A 7,354-nucleotide genomic window follows, 5' to 3' on the forward strand; every position below is an offset into this window, starting at 1 on the left:
TTCTTCAAACGTTTGACCTGTGCAAACCTTAATTATGAGGTTTCAAGATTAACATAAGCTTTGTAACCTGGTTGGTCAAATCTAGATTTTATGCCAGCTAAAAGCAGATCTAATGCCTCGTAGAAATCTTTCCTATACATATCTGCACACGATGAAAAAGTATGTGCTGCTGTCCCATCATCAAGTTTATGAGGAATTTTGCGTTTTCTAGGAAGAACAGGATCATCGATGTTCATCTGTTTTGCTTTTTCAACAACTTCCTCGTAAAACTGAGTGAAGATTGTCTCATCTCGGAGACTTTGCAAAGCACTCATTGTCGTTGATGCCATTTTTTGACCATCACTCGCCGAGAGATTTGGAGTCTGCAGAGCCCCTGCCAAATTATCACTATACACCCAAAGAAGAAATCAAACCTGCACATATAAGCAGCCACTCCCCTAATTCTGTTTCTCATTTCTACCTCACGCACGTATTGGAGGCTTTCATCCCAAACATTTCTTAGAATTTCATAGTTTGACAAAATGCTCAAAAATGTGTCGGCTTTTATTGTCCATCTTGTGGGACACAAAACCCTAATTCCCGCTGACGTTTTCTCTAGATTTTGGGCATTGTTAATGTATTGAAAATCATCTCCCTTCTTGGAGATTCTTTAATCAACTTTGTTATATCCTTTGCAATGTCCAGGGTGTCTCTAAGCAACTTACATCCCTTAATAGAATTACTGCAAGCTAGGTTAAGTGCATGACCATAACAGTGTATGTAAAGGGCTCTGGGCTCAAGTGCATGAATTTGTGTTGCAACACCTGTCTTTGAACCAGCCATAGAATCAGTCATGTCATAACACTGGCCTCGTACTTTGTTGATAGGCAGATCGAACCTCAAAAGGGCATCTTTAATTGCTAGGGTTATTGAATTAGCCCCAATGTCAGAAAGACAGTACATCCCTAATAAATCTTCATGAGCGGTACAATTTTGATCAACCCATCGAATGCATAAAACAAGTTGCTCTTCGTTAGAAATATCTCGTGTTTCGTCTGCCATTATTGAAAAGAATTCAGACGATTTGATGAAAGCAACAATTTGTCGCAAAACCTGCAACCCCATCACCTGCAAAATTTCATTTTGTATATCTGGAGCAACATACTTATTTGTCTTGCGTTGTAGCCATTCCTGAAGCTGGGGATCGCGTTTAGCCTCTAACATGAGAAGTTTATTAAAGTTCGAGTTTTTCTCGTCTTTGTCACCCCGAAGAGCAATTCCTTGTCGAGCAAGAAACTTCAAAATGTTTGTGATTTTAATCGAATTCTCTCTGTTAGACTTCTTCTCGACTTCGTGCGTCTTTGAAAGACATTCTCCAACATCTTTAACCTCCTCCTTTATCGTAAACTCCCTTTCCATTGCCTCTCTATGGCAATCACTTTTCTCGTGTGCGGCGAATTTTGTGGTTGCTTTTTTCCAGTTTTTAAAACCACTTGATATGAAAGCTTTTTCTTTCTTGTGACAACTGAGAGTCTTCTTCTGAAATGATTTTATGCAAGGAAAACAGAATACATCTTTGATTTCTACATAATGTAACCAAGACCACCGATCAAACCAGGAGGCATTGAAAGATCTCATCTTTTTACCAAACTTTTTTGCTGGAAAGAAAATATTCCGTGGCTGATTTGGGGTACTACCGATCTCTGGTGTATGCCATTTTTCATGTACAACCTGGGCCTTTTGAACTGGTATTTCTGAGATATCATCTTCTGAAAAAGAAGAAAAATCAAAAAAGGAAGCAACCTTAACATGTTTGTCTGTTTCTTTGTTTGCAGTTTCCCCCAATTTACCTGTTTCAATAGACTCATCATTTGTGTTAGACTCCAAGAGTGGGGAAGGACTATCTTGTGATTGTTTTGGTTCAAATGAGCGATGAGGTTCAGAATCCTCAAAGGATAACCTCGAACGCTTTGAAAGAGGTTCCTCATGCTTGTGAATACAGGCAGCAAAATGATTAGGTGTCCAACCATCTATTTTTGTAGCAATTGTTTGAGTCCACATGGTGTGGATAGCATCCTGATATTCTTAAACATCAGCACGGTCAAGAGGAACAATAAGCTGATTATGATCTTGTCTGTTTACACCAGGGTTTTGCACCTCGGGGACAATCGACATGATTGGTTTCTGCAAAACGTTAGAAGCTACGAACATATGTAAAAGGCTTGAATTTAGTAACCGTTCTGGGTTGTTTTTATTGTTTCCTTTTGTAACGAAGCAATCAAATCACCAGTAATTAAACACCCTTCTGACAGGGAACTTTCAAAGACATATTGAAGTGAACTTTTGTTTGTGGACATGGTCACAATTTTTTAAAGTGTTTTCATTCGTGTAGCGCTTCAGGTTTGAAACAAGTTCAATAACAATTCGTACCCTCATTTCCTTAAAATTGTCCTCATGTCCAAACACAAAAAAGAGAGAGTTCTGAATAAACAATTCCCATCACCATATATCTGAATCGGGATAAGCTCAGAAGGAACATCATTTGGATAAAGCTCTGAGGAAACAGCATCTTTTCGAATATTCGAAGTTGGAATATTAGGTATGCTTGTTGGAAGAGGATATTTCTTAAAAATTTGCCCTTTGAGTCTAACAAGAAAACTTAGTGCTCCCCATCCCTTTTTTCCTGCATTCCTTGCTTCTTCGTGCACTTTTTCGAAAAACGCCTTTCTTTCGTCCGTCTGGGCATACATTGTGAAATATAATCAAAAGTTAAAACTGTGTGGAAGGTTGATCTTACACTGATACGATAGTGTCTACTCTTGGACCAAGAATGAAACAGGTCTTGACAGCCTGATACTTTACAAGCTTTGAAAAAGTTGTTACACGTCATGACCTACGTCACATTGGGGTGTTACGTCACTGATAAATAGTACTTCACACATTGTCGGGTTTACCTTTACTATAAAAACTGTGATGATAAAAAAAGTCAACAATTCATCATATTAGCTTTACAAATTTTTTTTAATATATATATATATATATATATATATATATATATATATATATATATATACAAACGCTGAAGTCTCAATATACCTGGCGAATTGCCAATACGAAGCTAAAGTGACCAGGTTAAAATGTAAATATGTTAAAAGAGTATTTTATAGAATTTAAATAGTTTCATTGTTATTGATATCTGTATTAATATAGGGAGGTGACCATTCTACATTGATCCAGTGCCTTTTTATGGGATTCGAAACTGTGACTGTGAGATGTATGAGAGTTTGACTTCTAGGCGGGCAATTCTACTTTCACTTTAAACGGTAAGTTGAAAAGAGCATGCTGCATCTTTGATGTAAAATATCTCGAAAAGGAATCAAGGACCCTATTGCAAATTTGGCCTTGTTGGAAAGGTTAGGAATTTTGCTGAAAGTTGATATCTGTCATTATACTGGGGAAATTTTTTTTTTTTGAATTAGGAGGGGTTGAAAATGGGTATATTTTCCTCATTTTTGTTGCTTTTTTACTTCCAGGATGGCAGGTGCCTGAGTGTATCTCGACCCATTTCCAGGCTAGCATCAGATGTCATGATGGACCTTTAAAATCGTTCACATGTGTGCTTTCAAGAACCATATACATTATTTTTGAAAATTAGTTGCCATGGTAATAAAATCTGAAAATTAACACATGGGCTTCTGAAGGCGAATTTTCCTCCATATCCTGGTAGTTTGTGACCTGAACTGGTATTAGGGCAGTTGGCAATCGGAACTCCTCGAATGTCTCGCGCACTTAACATAGATGTCGAGTGTGCGAGACATTCGAGGAGTTCCGATTGGGGCAGTTGGGCATAGACATTTTTGTATCAAGACGAAGTTTCTAAGAACAAGCTATCTAATGAATTATTAGACCTTGAAAGTTCGCCATATACAAAACACGGACAAGTCATGGACGCACGGATGCACGGAAATCGAAAAAAATAGTACAAATCACGGATTCATTTTGCACGATGATAAAATTTTCCGTGCATTTTTTAAATTATAAAATCAATTGATTTGTGACTTTGAATATACTTTGTGTACACCCCAGGGAATATGTAGTTAGAATCTATCAGTCACGGAAATAGTCAGTGCATTGTGACGTCATCATAATTGTTTCGTCACAAACATTTGTCCGTGATTGTATGCAATATTTCCGTGATTTTTCCATTACATTATATATTTACATGTAATACAAGTATTTTATCATTATTTCATATAAATTCTTCAATTTACAGAATATCCGTAAACTTTGTTATCCGTGACTGGGAAGAAAAATCTGTCCGTGATTTGTATGTAATATTTCTCTGATTCCTTCATCACATTATAAACATTATTATTACAGACGGAAGACTATATTTCTTTCATATTACAAGTATTGTATCGTTATTTCATATATATTCCGTAAATTATGGTATCCGTGACTGAAAAAAAAAGTCTGTCCGTGATTTGATAAATAATACAAATCACGGACTCATTTTGCACGGATAACAATTTTCCGTGAATTAGAAAAAGTGTATTATGTCTGCTGACTTGTCATTGTATTCTGAACATCTGAATTCATAAAGTGAACAGTAATATTTTGTTCTGGAGAATGCATTATATTTGCAATGCTTATTTGAACAGCGGCAAAGTCATGGACGATTTTTTTTAAAGTCACGGATTCACGGACGATTTTAAAGTTACGGACGATTTTTTTTAGTCACGGATAACAAAGTTACGGAAATTCTGTAAATTGTTCTTATTGAAGAATTATAAGAAATAACGATTAAAATAAAATATTATTCAAAAAATATAGTCTTCCGTCTGTAATTTAGTGTAAATTTCGCATGTTTATAACAATTAGAATGACGTCACAATGCACGGAAAATGTCCGTGACTGGTAGATTCTACCTACATATCCCCTAAAAAAAATTCAGAGTATGTTCGAAGTCACAAATCAATAGCATATTCTATATTTAAAAAATGCACGGAAAATGTTATCATCCGTGCAAAATGAATCCGTGATTTGTACTATTTTTATCTATTTCCGTGCATCCGTGTTTTGTCAACCTCCTTGAAAGTTAGTCAAGGTCACACATATTAGATACCTTTTGATCAGTCGTCCCTTGCAAGATTTTTTCACTCGTATGAGTCGTCAACAAATACCGGTAAAGGACTTTAAACGACACTAGTGCCGGGCACTTGGCAAAGGAACAGTCACTACATATCTAGATTTGACGCCAGATGCGGAGCTGGGAACGAGAACCGAACCATTAACTCATGATTACGACCTTTTGGATGATGCCCTAAGAAATATATGTAAGGGCATTAAGTGCTTTTCATAATTTTTTTTAAGCTAAAGGACAGTCTGAGTCACACTGATTGACTCTGAGTCTCATTGAATTAAATGAACTTTCTGCTTAAAAATAATTATACGTTACACTATATGTGAATTTTACTATATGAATTTTTTTTTATTTGGAAAAATATTGCCCCCCCCCACCCCCTCCCGGTTCCTACGGCCATGAATAGTCATGTTTCATGGTACATGTACGCATTCCTGGTGACAAAATCTTTCTTTTTTTAAGTACCTAAAGGTTTTGACCTTGTATTTTGATTTACCTTTACGAAATGTTAATCAAGGCAATATCTCCTGAACTGTTTAAAGGGACTGGTTCACGATTTTTGATAAAAATATTTTTCATTTTTGATGGAAAACATTAAAAATATAACTAATTTTATATTGACAGCCAAAATTTTTACCTTCTGAATGCAAGAATAAAAGCAATATCTTAGCCTTAAATCTGTGTTATGTAAATAAAGACTCGAGTCTTTTAATGTATACAAACAAATCAGTGAAATATTAATTTTGTAATATAAAACATTTTAATTTTACATAGTCACAAATTTTAACTTTTAGGTGACACATTTTACCCAAAGAATGCTTGAAATGTGAAAAATATAATAAACTTGGATCAATTTCCATTTCTTTTGAAAATTTCGTAAACAATAACATACCCAAATCTTTGTTTACAAAACAAATAATAAACTCTCTAAAATGAGCTTCTGTGATAATGTATAACCTTAATTTTTATGTGAAATCTTTTAAACACATTAGACAGTAGTTTTTGATCATTAAAAGTGAAAAACAAAATTTTAGGGAAAATCGTGAATCAGTCCCTTTAACGTAGATTAACAACTTTTAATGAAGAGCACATCCGGTTCCACTTGCAGACTATAAACTAGCGAGTCCTTTAGAAAAAAATACAAGCCATTTCAAAGAGCGACAGAAATCCCAGACGTAATTATTTAAATGCAAACAAGCTACATATGACATTCATAAATGTGATTCTGTCTTCTAGAGAGGTTTTGAAAATAATTATAATAAAACCTTAGGTTCATCGCCTAAACTATTAGAATATACATTGTATATTGAAAATTCACTGACCTCGTCAAACGAACAAAAAAATTATACAAATATTAAAGTCTATTGATTTGTGGTTTTGTTTTAAATATTGTTTTCTTTCTTTTTAAAGTTAGAATACATGTATATGCATGTAACACAGTAAGCTGAGACAGGGTACTATTGGCATAGCGCATATTACTATGGAAAAATTCCCACGCATGCGCAGAAACCTTGGAATTACTTTTCACTGGCAACAAATACACGACTACATCGTGCGACTAATTTACTCGCTTTCAACAGAATTGCAGGTTTTGTACAGTGCTCTTTAGAGGTCTCTATCTAATAATTTGTACAGTTTGACTAATTAAATAAGGTTTACTCTTCTTGCACAGAGAAATTATGAGATTTTGTAGAAGCAGGTATGTCACCGAGACAAATTGGTAATCAAGTTCAACCATATGTAGAATTGTCAGAAAGTATCAGTTAACAAATAACGTCGGAGATCGTGCCAGATCTGGAAGACCCCGCTGAATGCACTCAAAAGGATGGTTAGACGAAACATTATTTATTTTTTTTATTTTACCAATGCTCAGTTTTAAAAAGGGGATGGTTGCCGCATCGTTTGCTTTCAACGAGAACAGTGTGAAAACAACTGAAGTCATTTGTTTATCGTGCAAGATGAAGAGACCTTGGCAAGCACTTACACCCAAACACAAAGCAGCACATACTGTATGCAATGATATCAAGTAACCTAGCCTGTTGAAGGAAAGTCCATTGGTCGGACGAAAGTCGCTTTATGCTACATGTACATATCACAGATGGACGAATATGTGCATGATTGCAGCCTAGAACTGCAAAAGTAATGAAGGTTTATTTACCCTGTGTACATTTCTCTATATTAAATCACATGCTTTCGACCTGTGGACGTCTTGCCGGTCTCCTCATTCAACAA

This window comes from Ostrea edulis, chromosome 1 (genome assembly GCF_947568905.1).
Source record: "Ostrea edulis chromosome 1, xbOstEdul1.1, whole genome shotgun sequence".
Taxonomy (NCBI): Eukaryota; Metazoa; Mollusca; class Bivalvia; order Ostreida; family Ostreidae; genus Ostrea; species Ostrea edulis.